This window comes from Cebus imitator, unplaced genomic scaffold (genome assembly GCF_001604975.1).
Source record: "Cebus imitator isolate Cc_AM_T3 unplaced genomic scaffold, Cebus_imitator-1.0 Scaffold440, whole genome shotgun sequence".
Taxonomy (NCBI): Eukaryota; Metazoa; Chordata; class Mammalia; order Primates; family Cebidae; genus Cebus; species Cebus imitator.
The window spans coordinates 495829-509337 of NW_016107755.1; positions in this window are offsets into that span (position 1 = coordinate 495829).

Genomic DNA, 13509 nt, shown 5'->3' on the forward strand with positions numbered 1-13509 from the left:
AATTATTTCAATCTCTTTGTTAAATTTATCTGATAAACTACTGAACTCCTTCTCTCTGTTATCTTGAATTTCCCTGAGTTTCCTGAAAGTAGCTATTTTGAATTCTTTGTCTGAAAGGCCACATGTCTCTGTTTCTCCAGGAATGGTCCCTGGTGCCTTATTTAGATTGTTTGGTGAGGTGATGTTTTCCTGGATGGTGTTGATGATTGTAGATGTTCATCAGTATCTGGGCATTAAAGAAGTAGGTATTTATTGTAGTATTTGCAGTCTGAGTTTATATGTATCTGTCCTTTTGGGAAGGGTTTCCAGGTGTTCAAAATGACTTGGGTGTTATGATCTAAGCCATATCTGCATTAGGTGTTATGATCTAAGCCCAGTAGGGCTTGAGATGTGGTTCTTCCAAACTTGTAGAAGTATTGCCTTGGTGGTCTTGGATAAAATCTGGAAGAATTCTCTGGATTACTCTAGCCTTCTTCCCTTACTTTCTCCCAAACAAATGGAGTCTCCTTTTCTGTGCTGAGTCAATTAGATCTAGTGGTGAGGTGACTGAAGTATTCTTGTGTCCACCACCACCGAGACTGTGCTGGACAAGACTTGAAATCAGCATAGTACTGATTCTCAGCCAAGGGTGGCTATGACCACTACCTGGCTACTGCCTGTGTTCACTGAAGGCCCTAAGGGCTCTACAATCAGCAGGTGGTGAAGCCAGACAGGCTGTGTTCTTCCCTTTGGGACGGTAGCTTCCCCCAGGACCCAGGCAGGCCCAGAGATGCTGTCTGGAAACCAAGGACTGTAGTAAACAAACTTAGAATGCCACCTGGTGTTCTACTGTATTGTGGCTGAGCTGGCACTCACACCATGAGATGTGGTCCTTCCCACTCTTCCCTTTCCACAGGCAGAGGAGCCTTACCCTATGAGTGATATCAACATAGGCCCATGGTGAGTATTGTCAGACTGTCACTGATGTTTTCTTTCTTTTTTTTTTCACTAGAAAAGGCAGAAACCAGTGTAACACTGATGCTTTCCTAAGGTTCAGTTTGTGATGAACATTTCCTGGTCTGGGACTTACCATTCAGGACAGTGGGCTCCCCTCTGGTCCAGGGCAGGCCTAGAAATGCCATCGAAGATCCAAGCCCTGGAATCAGGGACCCCGAGAGCCTGCTTGATGTTCTACCCTCTGTGGCCAAGCTGGTAGCTAAGGTGCAAGACAAAGCCTTCTTTTCTTTTCCCACCACTTTCAGGAAGCAGGAGTCTTACCCTGTAGCCATGAAAGGTGGGAATGTGGTGAGTTTCATCTGAAGCTGGGAAGCCACAGAGTCTCACCCAAGCCCCATGGCCTACTGTCTGGCTATCGCTGCTGTCTATTCAGGACCCAAGGGCTCTTTAGTCAGCAGATGATGGGTCCTGCCAGGACTAGCTTCTTCTCTTCAAGGCAGCAGGTTCCTGTTAAGCCCAGGGTGTGTCTAGAAATGTCACCTGGGAGCTAGTGCATATAAAGGGGCTGCATAATTCTGACTGGTGCTCTATTCTAATGTAGCTGAGCTGGCATCCAAGATGCAACACAAAGTCCTCTTTACTCTTCTCTCTCTTCTCAAGTAGAAGGAAAGAGCCTCTCTTGGAGCTGTGAGCTGTGCAGCATGGGGCTAGGGGAAGGGTGGTGCAAGCCCTCCCTTAGCCCCCCTAGCTGGTGTCTCAGTAGGTCGTGTGCCCCTCTAGTCCACTGGCTCTGAGCCCAGTTCAGCACTAGGACTTGCTTAGGAGTTGCAGTTCTTGTAGCCTAGACTGACTTTCAAGTATTTTTTATTTTTATACAGATGGGATTTCATAATGTTGGCCAGGATTGTCTTGATCTCTTGACCTCGTGATCTGCCCACCTTGGCCTCCCAAAGTGCTGGGATTACAAGCGTGAGCCACTGCAATCGGTCTCAAGTTTATTTATAGCTCTAGTGGTCTGGAGCCTTTTAGCCTATGGTGGTGAGGCTTGCTAAAACTCAAGCTTTTTTTTTTTTTTTTTTTTTTTTTGAGTCTGAGTCTTGCTCTGTTGCCCAGGCTGGAGCGCAGTGGCATGATCTCAACTCACTGCATGCAACCTCTGCCTCACGGGTACAAGCAATTCTTCTGTCTCAGCCTCCCGAGTAGTTGGGAGCTGTGTATTCTGCATCCATTAGATGAAACATTCTGTAAATATCTATTAGGCCCATTTAGCGTATAGTGTGGATAAGTCCAATGTTTCTTTTGTTAATTTTCTGCCTAAATAATCTGTCGATTGCTGAAAGTGTGTGGTGCTAAAGTCTCCAGCTATTATTGTATTGAGATCTAGCTCTCTCTTTAGCTCTAACAGTAATTGCTTTATGTAGCTGGGTGCTTCAGTGTTAGATGCATATTCTTCTTCTTCTTATTTTTGAAATGACAGGTCTCATATATTTATTACTGAACCCAGTCAACCAATGAGTTCATAACAGATCAAGGAGGAAATGCTGTCCAACTCTCCAGATAGTGGTGACATTTTCAGCTTGATATGGTATCGTGATTGTGACCTTCAGACAGCATAAATATGTGTGTCATCTGACGTGCAATTCCTTACAGACCCATCCTAGGTCTTCTCCAATATCTCCTTTAGGAGTTGTACCTGATTTTATTACCAGTTTCATCAAAATCCACTAGGGAATGGGACAATTTTGCTTTTGTTTCCTGGCCAGGAATTACTTAATCCTCAAAGTCTTGTGAGAAGACATGGGGAGATGAGAAGTCAAGCACATACCACGATGGCGGAGAAAGGAAGAGATGGGTGCATAGTATTTACAATTGTTATATTCTCTTGCTGAATTAACCCTTTCATTATTATATCGTGACCTTCTTTGTCTCTTCATATAGTTTTCCTCTTGAAATCTCTTTGGTTTGATATAGGTATAGCTACTCCTGCTTGTTTTTGGTTTCCATTGGCATGGAAGATCTTTTTCCATTCCTTTCTTTTCAGTCCATGCGTGTCTTTATAGGCAAAATGTATTTCTTGTAGGCAACAGATCATTGGGTCTTGTTTATTTTATCCATTGAGTCTTGTTGTCTTTTGATAGGAGAGTTTAGACCATTTACATTCAATGTTATTATTTGTAAAGAAGGACATTTTGTTATTTATTTTCTAGGTTTTTTTTTGTTGTTGTTATTTTTTCTTCTTTCTTTCCTTCATGTCTTCCTTTTAGTGTAGGTGATTTTCTCTGGTGATATAATTTAATTCTTGCTTTTAATGTTTTTGTATATCTGTTGTATGTTTTTTATGATTTGAGATTACCATGCTGCTTGCAAATAATATGTTTAACCATTATTTTAAGCTGTTAAAAACTGAACACTGATTGCATAAACAAAGAACTGAAAAGATAATAAAAATTTCACACTTTATTTTTATTTATTTATTTTTTGAGATAGACTTTTGCTCTTGCTGCCCAGACTGCCGTGCAGTGGCACAATCTTGACTCACTACAATCTCCACCTCCCACGTTCAAGCGATTCTCTTGTCTCAGCCTCCCAAGTAGCTGGGATTACAGGTGTGTGCCACCACATCCTGCTAACTTTTGTATTTTTTGTAGAGATGGGATTTCACCATGTTAGCCAGGCTGGTCTCAAACCTCAGGTGATCCACCTGCCTTGACCTCCCAAAGTGCTGGGATTACAGGCACGAGCCACTGCACCTGGCCTAAATTTCACACTTTAATTTCATCCCTCTGCATTCTTTTTTTTTTTTTTTTTTTTGAGATTGAGTTTTGGTCTTGTTGAGCAGGCTGGAGTGCAGTGACATGATCTCAGCTCACCGCAACCTCTGCCTCTCGGTTTCAGGTGATTCTCTTGCCTTAGCCTCCCGAGTAGCTGGGACTACAGGCACGTGGCACCACGCCCAGCCAATTTTTGTATTTTTAGTAGAGATGAAGTTTCTCTGTGTTGCTCAGGCTGGTCTCGAACTCCCGACCTCAGGTGATCTGCCCACCTCAGCCTCCCAGAGTGCTGGGATTATGGGTGTGAGCCACTGTGCTGCCTGCTTTTTAACTTTTTGTTGTTTCTATTCATATATTATTGTACTGTGTCTTGAAAGGGCATTGTAGTTATTATTTTTTATTGATTCATTTTTTAGTCTTTCTGGTTAATATGTAAGTAGTTTACACACCACAAATACAACATTATAATATTCTGCATTTTTCTATGGCATTTGGTTCTTGCGTGAAGGAATTGCAAAACACCAGTCTGGGTCTAAGTGCAATTGATTTTATGAAGTTAAATGTCCCAAATACTTCCCCTGAGTTTTTACTAGCTGCAGTTTTTCCTTACAGATTTATGGTGTTTTGCAGTCAGTTGTTTTAAGAGATGTACAGTGCCTTTTTTTGTAGGCTCTCTGTGAAGCAGAGTAAAGAAGAAGTTCATCTATATATTGTAGTAAGGTGGAACCTTAAGGAGAAAGTATATCCTCCAAGTCCTCCCTTAAGATTTGAAAAACTCAGAAAAGGCTTTCAGTGAAAGCATGGGGGCATTACTGTCTAGGTAAATTGTTGGCTTTCCCAGGTAAAAGCAAATAGGAATCCGGATCCACTGGATTACTAAAGAATGCATGACATAGATTAGCAACAGTGGAAAACCTGCTATCAATAAGTAATCAGTTTAATAAAATATGGGGATTTGGAACCACTGGATGCCTTAGAATCACTATGTAGTTTACTGCTGAGAAGTTCTGAGCAAAACTCCACCCACAGGTATTTGGTTTTTTTTTAATAGGTAGATTGGGACATTACAAGGATGAGTATGTGGTATAACAAGGCTGCTGAGAGCAAATCCTGACGTGTTTGAGAAATCATACTGTTTGCTGTGACAGCGGCAAGGAAAAGCTAGTCACCCCAAAAGTGGAAAACTGCCCCCAAAGCGGAAAACTGCTCAAAGCCTTATAAAACAGTAACCGATATGAATATGCCTCATACCAGATGAATTAGTTCTTTGAACACAGGATATGTAACTCTTTCCTTTTTTCTCTCTAAAGAGTGTTTTCTAGTTTGTCTTTAACCTGTAGTAAATATACACCAGCTGCCTGGTTAGTTTACCTTTAACCAATGAAAGAACACAGAACACCTGCTTGTAAAACTTGTCACTGGAAAGTAAAGAATAAATACACAGGTCAGAGTCTGCTCTGGGCTCAGCTGGAAATGCTGGGGGACCTGTGATCCCCACTCCGAACCCAGCTTTTACTTTCTATCTCTGTGTCTGTTTCTTAATTCCATCAGTGCCGCCTGGGTTGGGGTCTCTATGGCTGACTGGTCTCGGCATGAGGCTCTTACGTTCTTCTATAATAGGTTTAATAACTTACAATGCCATCTGGTTTAGTGGATATTATTTGATATTAGGCAAGGGTCTTGATGGATGAAGCTGGATTCTAAGAGGAGGTGTAGTGTACATTTTGCCAGTATCAATAGAGGGTTTTGCCTGTATAAAAGCAGGGATGTGATTCAGCATTGAAGGTGTGCGATTAGTTTGTATATTTTTCCCCTCTCAAATCTCATGTTGAATTGTCACCCAGTGTTGGTGGTAGGCCTTGGTGGGAGGTGATTGGATTGTGGGGACACATTTCTCAGGAAAGGTTTATCATCAGCACTTTGGTTTTGTCCTTGAGATAGTGAGTAAGCCTCATGAGATCTTGTTGGTTAAAAGTGTGTGGCCCCCACATGCTCCTTGTTCCTGCTTTCACTAGGTGACATGCAAGCTCTTATTTGCCTCCACTGTGATTGTAAGCTTCCTGCAACCACATCAGAAACTGAGCAGATGTCCAGCTTCCTGGTCAAGCATGCAGAACTGTTAGCCAATTAAGCTTCTTTATAAGTTACCCCATCTCAGGTAATTCTTTAATTTGAAAAAGTTAAGATTTGAAACAGAGTCTCACTTTGTCACCCAGGTGTAGGGCTGATGTCCCACAGGGTGGTGGGATGTCCCTTATGCTGTGCTGAGGCACAGCATCGGAGAAATAAAGAGACAGGACACAGAAGTACAAGGAAAATGCAGCCACGCCACCTATAAGTACAGTCAGGCGAGGCTCCGAATGTCCAGAAGCATATTTATTGTGTATAGGTTAGGGGGCAGAGCAGTGAGTGAAGTCATCTTTAAGGATAGTGATAGGGTCATGAGCAATAAAACATGGGGTTCACCCCCATTAGGTCACCTAGGCTGGGAGGTGGACAGTGCACAGCAAGGGGTCCATTCCCATTAGGTCATTGAGGCAAGGGCCATGTGCAGTAAGGTTTCCACTCCCATTAGGTCACGGAGGCATGGAGGTGGGCCATGTGCAGTGAAGAGGGTGCAGTGTGCAATACCTCTATCTATGGGCAAGCGACTAAGATTTATAGGAGGATGCTTTAAGTCACATAGCAGTGACAAAGCTGTCAGGGTCTACGCCACCTGCTGGCAGCTTCCAATGAGTTCTACAGGGGAATGCTTTTTGAGCAGCACAGTAACAAGAGCTGATAAAGTTCACAGTCATCAAGGTGGATTGCAGGTCTGAGGGCAGCCTGCCACAAGAACTGGAGCAAGGTCCTACAACTCCTTTATCAGGAGGAGTGGCTCTTGCCCCAAGCCTACCATACAGCGGGTATCTTTACGATACTGAACGCTGGTGCCTGGGCCATGGGTTCTTGTCCTGGTATGACTGTTTTTCCGTTAAATCATGCTCTGCCCTGTGTCTGCTCTAGGCATTTCTCTGATTATAAGCAGCTTATTCCTTAATTCATGCTCTGTACTGTGTCTACTCTAGGCATTCCTCCGATTATAAACTAAGGTATAGTTTTATATATATATGGAAATAACTGAGTGGTAAGATATTCTTTAGGCACTCATTCTATGAACTAACATGTGGTTATATATAGAGGATTGTATAAAGGGAAATAACTGCGTAGTAACATTATAGACTGAGATATTCTTCAGGTGCCAGGATTCTGCTTGGCTCTCCTTGCTCAGTACCTGTATGGGGGTTACCCACACCCAGGCTGGAGTACACTGGCGCTCTCTTGGCTCACTGCAAACTCTCTCATCAGGTTCAAGTAATTCTCACACCTCAGCCTCCCAAGTAGCTGGGATTACAGGCATGTGCCACCACACCCAGCTAATTTTTGAATTTTTAAGTAGAGACAGGGTTCACCTTGTTGCTCAGCCTGGTCTCAAACTCCTGGCTTCAAGCAATCCTCCTGCTTTGGCCTCCCAGAGTGCTGGGATTACAAGCATGAGCCACTGTGCCCGGCCAGGTACTTTGTTATAGCAATGCAAGAACAGCCTAACACAGGGTAGCATTGTTTTTGTTTTCTGAGTGGGAATGACATAACAAGTGAGGGAATTTTGAGAGTCCTCAGGGGACTCCAAGGTCGAATCAGCACAGTTTGGTTTGTCATATTCTAACTTTACTTTTTCCTTTTGGGAAAAAGAAATTCCAGCATGGTATTTTTCTAGCAAATCATGTCCACGGACGTGGATGTGGGGGAAGAATTAAGTAGCAAAAAGGGGCGAGTGTCTTGCAGAGGGCCGGCGCAGAAGGAAATGGGCTGTGAGACAAAAGCTGTTAAGGCCTGCTGGAAGCTTTCACCAGTTGTATCTTTTTTGTTACTCTGAGGTGAGTGCGTTGGGGTTAAACACTGACGGTGTTACTCAGGTGTGTCTACAGGTACAGTTAAGACTCCATTCCTCATTAATGGTTGTTTCACTCAGAAGGTTAAGTGGGAGAACTGGGAAGAGCCTCTGTGTGTCCTCAGAGCCCCTTTATTGAGACTGGTGTCCAGGTTAGGGAGGAGGAGAGTTGAGAAAGAGATTGTTTCTTTTCAGCAATCTCCTTTCCAGTGGCCTGGCTTCTTAGAGTAGTGGCACAGCCAAGGGAGTCTCTGCCTAGTGTTCTTTCTGAGTGTCTCCATCCCGTCATTGGAGATGAAGAATTTTAGAAGTTTTCTTGGTAGTGTCCTCAAGGGGGCAGGCAGCTGATTTGCCAAATGGACAAGATCAGAAGTGGGCAGTTTCCCAGCTCATGCTGACTCTTTTACCAAGCTCGGAATGTTTTGAAGAAAAGCCATTCACAAATTCAGAATTAAAGACTGCTCAGGTGGATTTAATATCCATAAGTAATGCAGTGTTTTCTTTAAATACAACCTGGATCCAAGTCTAATGATTGTAAACCAGTTCATTAGTTTCTTGGGTATAGGTTTGGATGTTATTCCATCTAAGGTTTTAGAAAAAGCTTCAAGTATTGCCTCATGGTTTTTTTTCCACTATGCTCTGGCTCTATCATAGTCTTTGAAGGTGTTTTTGCTTAAACATCCCCTCCTCCCCAGTGTCACACCAACCAGCACTGGCCATGCAGTATTGAGCCTGCCCTTCACCAACCGGTATGTGAACCAACGGGTATGTGTTAGAAAAATCTGGCTGGGAAGCCTGAAGTGCTGTGCTGAATTCATCAGCAAATGGGTAAGGGTCCTCAGTGACCCTTGGGAATTACTTGGTAATGGCTAAAAGTTCAGCCTTGCTTCCAAAAAGAAAGAAATTTTGGTTTTAGGAAATCAGTAAGTTTAACTTTAAGGTGAAAAGTTTTGACAGCCCAGATTCAGGGATATTAGAAGCTGAGGAATTGGGGGGAAAGGTAATTCAGCCGAAGGTTGCTGGAGAAGGCCAGAAGAAAGAGAACAGAAAATCTCGTGTGGAGAGGAAAGAATCTGGGCCCCTAAAGCCTTGTTGTCCTTCCTTACCTGTTTGTTGGTCTCAGTTAGTTTTGAGATAGAATCTTAGAGGGAGGCAACTTTCCAGTCCCAAATGTACTTTGAAGCTTTGAGGTGCCAAGAAAAGTAAGCCTCCCATTCACATTGTTTAATTATAGGACTGTGGTCTTCTAGTTTTGTTTTAAGAAAGACAAGTTTGGGGAACTGAAAAGACCCCAAGGATGGCCATTGAAGATCCAAATTAACTTTGATGTACTCTATCCATTGGTTTAAAATATATGCAAGAGAAGACTTAATTTTTTCTCTTTTCCTATTAATTTTTTTTTTTTTTTTTGAGACGGAGTTTCGCTCTTGTTACCCAGGCTGGAGTGCAATGGCGCGATCTCGGCTCACCGCAACCTCCGCCTCCTGGGTTCAGGCAATTCTCCTGCCTCAGCCTCCTGAGTAGCTGGGATTACAGGCACGTGCCACCATGCCCAGCTAATTTTTTGTATTTTTAGTAGAGACGGGGTTTCACCATGTTGAACAGGATGGTCTCGATCTCTTGACCTTGTGATCCACCCGCCTCAGCCTCCCAAAGTGCTGAGATTACAGGCTTGAGCCACTGCGCCCGGCATTTATTTTAATTTTTTTAAAATAGAGATGAGCTCCTGCTATGTTGCCGAGGATTGTTTCAAACTCATGAGCTCAAGCAATCCTTCCACCTCGGCCTCCCAAGGTGCTGGGATTACAGGCATGAGGCAACGACTACAATTTTTGAACATATACCTGACAGGAGTCCTAGAAGATGGTCTAGGTTGCATGTTTTGGGAATTTTGGCATCCTGTTCTGCCTCTTATTAATTTCTCAAAGGAAAAAAAAATTCTATAATCCCCATGAGGAAATTGTAGTGGTTGGAGGGAGTTGTTTTTTAACAGTGTCCCTAGCATAGGATTTTTGTTTTTGCTTGGTGGGCAGCCTGTGCTCTAATTGTCCATCCTGTTACCATTTTCTCCAGATTTTTCTTGAGACTGGCACACCGCCTAATGATATTCTTATTTATTCATGTACCAGTTTTTTCTGACGACAGAAAATTTTCTCTTTTGGGAGACTGAAGTCTTATAGAATGGTGACAACAGCCCGAACAGCTTTACAAGGGATCGACTCATTCCTACCTTTTTAGAAAGTAAATTTTGCTCTCAAAAGATGCTCAGCAAGAGAGGAAAAAAATCAAGCAACAAACACAGTATAAGTCTCTTCCGAAGAAAATCTTTCTTCAGGAGTACTTCTGATATCAGATTATTCAACCTGAAAAAAAAAGATATTAGATAAATGTCCAAAATATGCTGAGTTTATTTGGGAATGAGAATGAGGATTACAATCTGTGGTGCGCTGGTGGATTGCCTTTCTGGGACAGATGTAGTGTGTTGAATGGTGGTCCGCACAAAAATATGTTTATGTCCTAGTGCCCTGAAGCTGTGATGTCATGTTGTTTGGAAAAAGGGTCTTTGCAGATGTAATGAAGCTGAGGATATTGAAATGAGGAGATCCTCCTGGATGAACCAGGTGGGCTCTAAATCCAATGACAAGTGTCTTCCTAACAGGTGCACAGAAGAGAGAATCAGAAGAGGAGAAGGTGACATGAAGAAGGAGGCAGAGATTGGAGCAATGGGGCTACAAGCCAAGGAACGCTGACGAATGCCCTGCAACTACCAGAGCTGGAAGACACAAGGACTGGATCTGCTCCTAGAGCCTTCACAGGGGATGTGGCTCTGCATGTTGATTTTGGAGTTGGCGCCTTCAGAACCGTGAAAGAATAGTTTTCTGTTGTTTTAAGTTGCCAACCTTGTCGGAATTTGTTGTGGCAGCTACAGGAGGCTAAAATAGGTGATCAACTTCAACATCAACAGTGGCACATCAAATTGATATTATATAACTTTGACAAGGTATTTGGAGAGAAGCACTTCACCTCATGTAAAAAATCTATAACTGTAGTCTAATCATGATCTAAACCTCAACTAAATTCAATTTGAGGGACATTTCAGAATATATGTGGTCAGTACTTCCCCAAATTGTGAAGGGCATCAAAAATTAGGAAAACCTCAGGGACGGCCACACACCAGAGGAGGGCAAGGGGGCATGGAGACTAAACGTAATGTGATATTCTCGGTGGAATCCTGGAACACAGAAAGGACATCAGGGGAACGCTCATGAACTCCAAATAGTCTCCCGTTTATTAAATAATAAGGTATCAAAATAGCTTAATTAGCTGTGACAAATGGACACAGCAATGCGAGATGTTAGCACCAGGGGAAGCTGACTGTGGAGAGGATGGCAACTCTGTACTACCTTGGCAACTTTTATGTAAATTTAAAACTCTTCTACAATACAATTATTTAAAAGCAGCACTCAGTAAAGAATTAAGGAGTGGAAGAAAAAGATGATCAATTTTCCATTTTCCTGGAGTGTTGCCATCAAAAGGCTGGAGAGAGCGTTGGTAAGGAGGCGCGGCAAACCTGAGTCAGGCAGCTCCAGAGCTCTCCTCTCCTCTGCAGAGCCGGAACCCCGCGCAGTCCAGGACTTCTCAGAAGGCCTTTCCACCTCTGGTCACCCCAGCCGCACCTCATTGATGCATCCTTTCCGGATCAACAGTCTCTGCTCTACGTAGACCAATGCCGGTCCTCTTCCGAGCGGCTCCTCAGTACCCGAGCGGGAGCGGGAGCGGGAGCGGGAGCGCCCCCGTGTGGCCGAAGGACTGAGGACAGGCACTCAGCTCCCCTTTCGCTTCCCCACCGGGACCTCCCCAGGGTCCCCTTCGGTTCCCAGCTGCAGAACAGGCCTCTGTGCACATCGGGGCGACCCCGTCCCGCGACAGATTTTTCCTCCCAGTTAGAGGCGGTGCACTCCGACCTCAAGGCAGAGGGAGGTCTGCAGGCCTAAGATCTGGTTCCCAGGTCGGGACTGACCCCACAGACATACTGCGCTCCCAGTACGCAATCTCTCAGTGTTTTTGGAAAGAGGCCTTGGACTCCCGAGTCCCTGAAATTTGTTCTGCTGCTTCCAGGGAGGAAGGTCTCTCCTACCCGGAATCCACTTATTGAGTCTGCAACCCTAGTGTGGAGGGACCCGGGAAGGACGTGGCGCCGGAGCTGGAGACTATATTGGGTTACAAGGATGTCTGGGATCCGCCGGTGCTGAGCATTTGCTCCTGAAGGCGGTTCCTCCGCCACGCCCCGGACCTGCAGGACCCGGCATCGGAACTCACACCCTGTGGGATCCTGGAGGGCGGCCCCGCCCCAGCCCCAGTCCAGGACTCTGGGGTTCCCCCTCCTCTTCCCCTTTGCGACCTAAGCCGACAGGACCTGCTGTCTACATCCCTTAGGCCTCGTCCCCTGCCGTCTCCAGTCCCTGGTTAAAGGTCCTTGATTTTGGACCCAAATCTAATTTCTGGGTCCGTTGATTGTTCGCGACGGTCGCCCGCCAGGAGACGCTCCCCAGCGCCAAGCAGGCTGCGGCTGAGCGACAGTGGCGGATTTTCGCGCTTTGGCCCAGACTCCCTCGCTGAAGCGCCTCGCGGCTCCGCCCTGGAGGCTGCTCCCGGGAGGCTCCGCAGGGGTCTGTCTTGCTCTGCGGCAGGAGGGAGCTGGGGGATGTCTGCCACTGAGGCTGCACTCGCTGCCCTGGGTAAGCCTCCCCGCTGTGGACCTAAAATAAAATATCAAATATTGGGAAAATGCCGACCTTTCAGCCCCAGGCTCAACTTTAAGAGGTCCTGGTCTCTAGATTTATTCAGCACCTTTTTGTCAGGCGCTATTCTGGGCGCGCGGTCAAATCCAAACAGGCAAAAATTACGGCCCTCAAGGAATTTACCTTCAGGTGAAAGATACGGCCAGTAAAAAGTCACTGAAGTTAATTACAGAGGTGTCCCAAAGTAAAGAATGATTAAGAGAAAAGCAAGGCGCGGAAGATGAAGGAGCCAGGGGCAATTTTAAGGTATTATTATCGGTGTGAGATTTCCCGAGAGGCGCCCTGAGAGCTGACTCCTGAAGCAGATGAAGGAGTGAGCCCTGGGTTACTGGGAGGAGGGGTGTTCTAGAATCACCCTCCGCAGACGTGGGGCTCCACTAGGGAAAGCACCCAGGCTGAGGCAGGAGTGGGGCTGGTTAGATTTCAGAAGGACTTCCCGAGGCGGGTTGCGGAGGTCTGGGTTTGTATATCTTCGGCTTTCCACCTGTACCTGGCACTTCGTGAAACCCTGAGCTTGCGGGGAGGGTGAGGGGCCTGGTGTGTGGAGGACCGCTGGGAGAGGAAGAGGCTGAGGTGGGTCCCAGCCCCGACCATGTCTCTGTATTCTTTCTCTCCTGCACCCAGAATTGGAAGTGTAAATGGTACTGATGTCTTCTGCAAATCCTAGAATCCGCGGAACTGAAGGATATCTTGACGTGGCAGGATATAAAATTAAGGAATTTCTAGAAATTAATTTCTCAGAAATTAAGGAATTTCTAAGCCCTGGAGGCTCCAAGGAATAATTTCAAGAAAGACTAAGTATGAGAAAAAATGTTAACTATGCCAATCATCGTTTACATTGATTACATGTTAAAGTTGTATTTTGGATGAACTGGGTTAAATAAACATATTGCTAAAAATAATTTCACTGATTACTTTTTAGTTTTTAAAGTGTGGCTACTAGAAAATTAAAGATTACCCATGTGGCTCACATTTGTGACTCAGGTTATAATCTATTGGGCAGCACTGCTTTAGAAGGCTAGCAACTTTAGCTCTTATGTTTACATCGATGATTTATATCAAGTTAGTT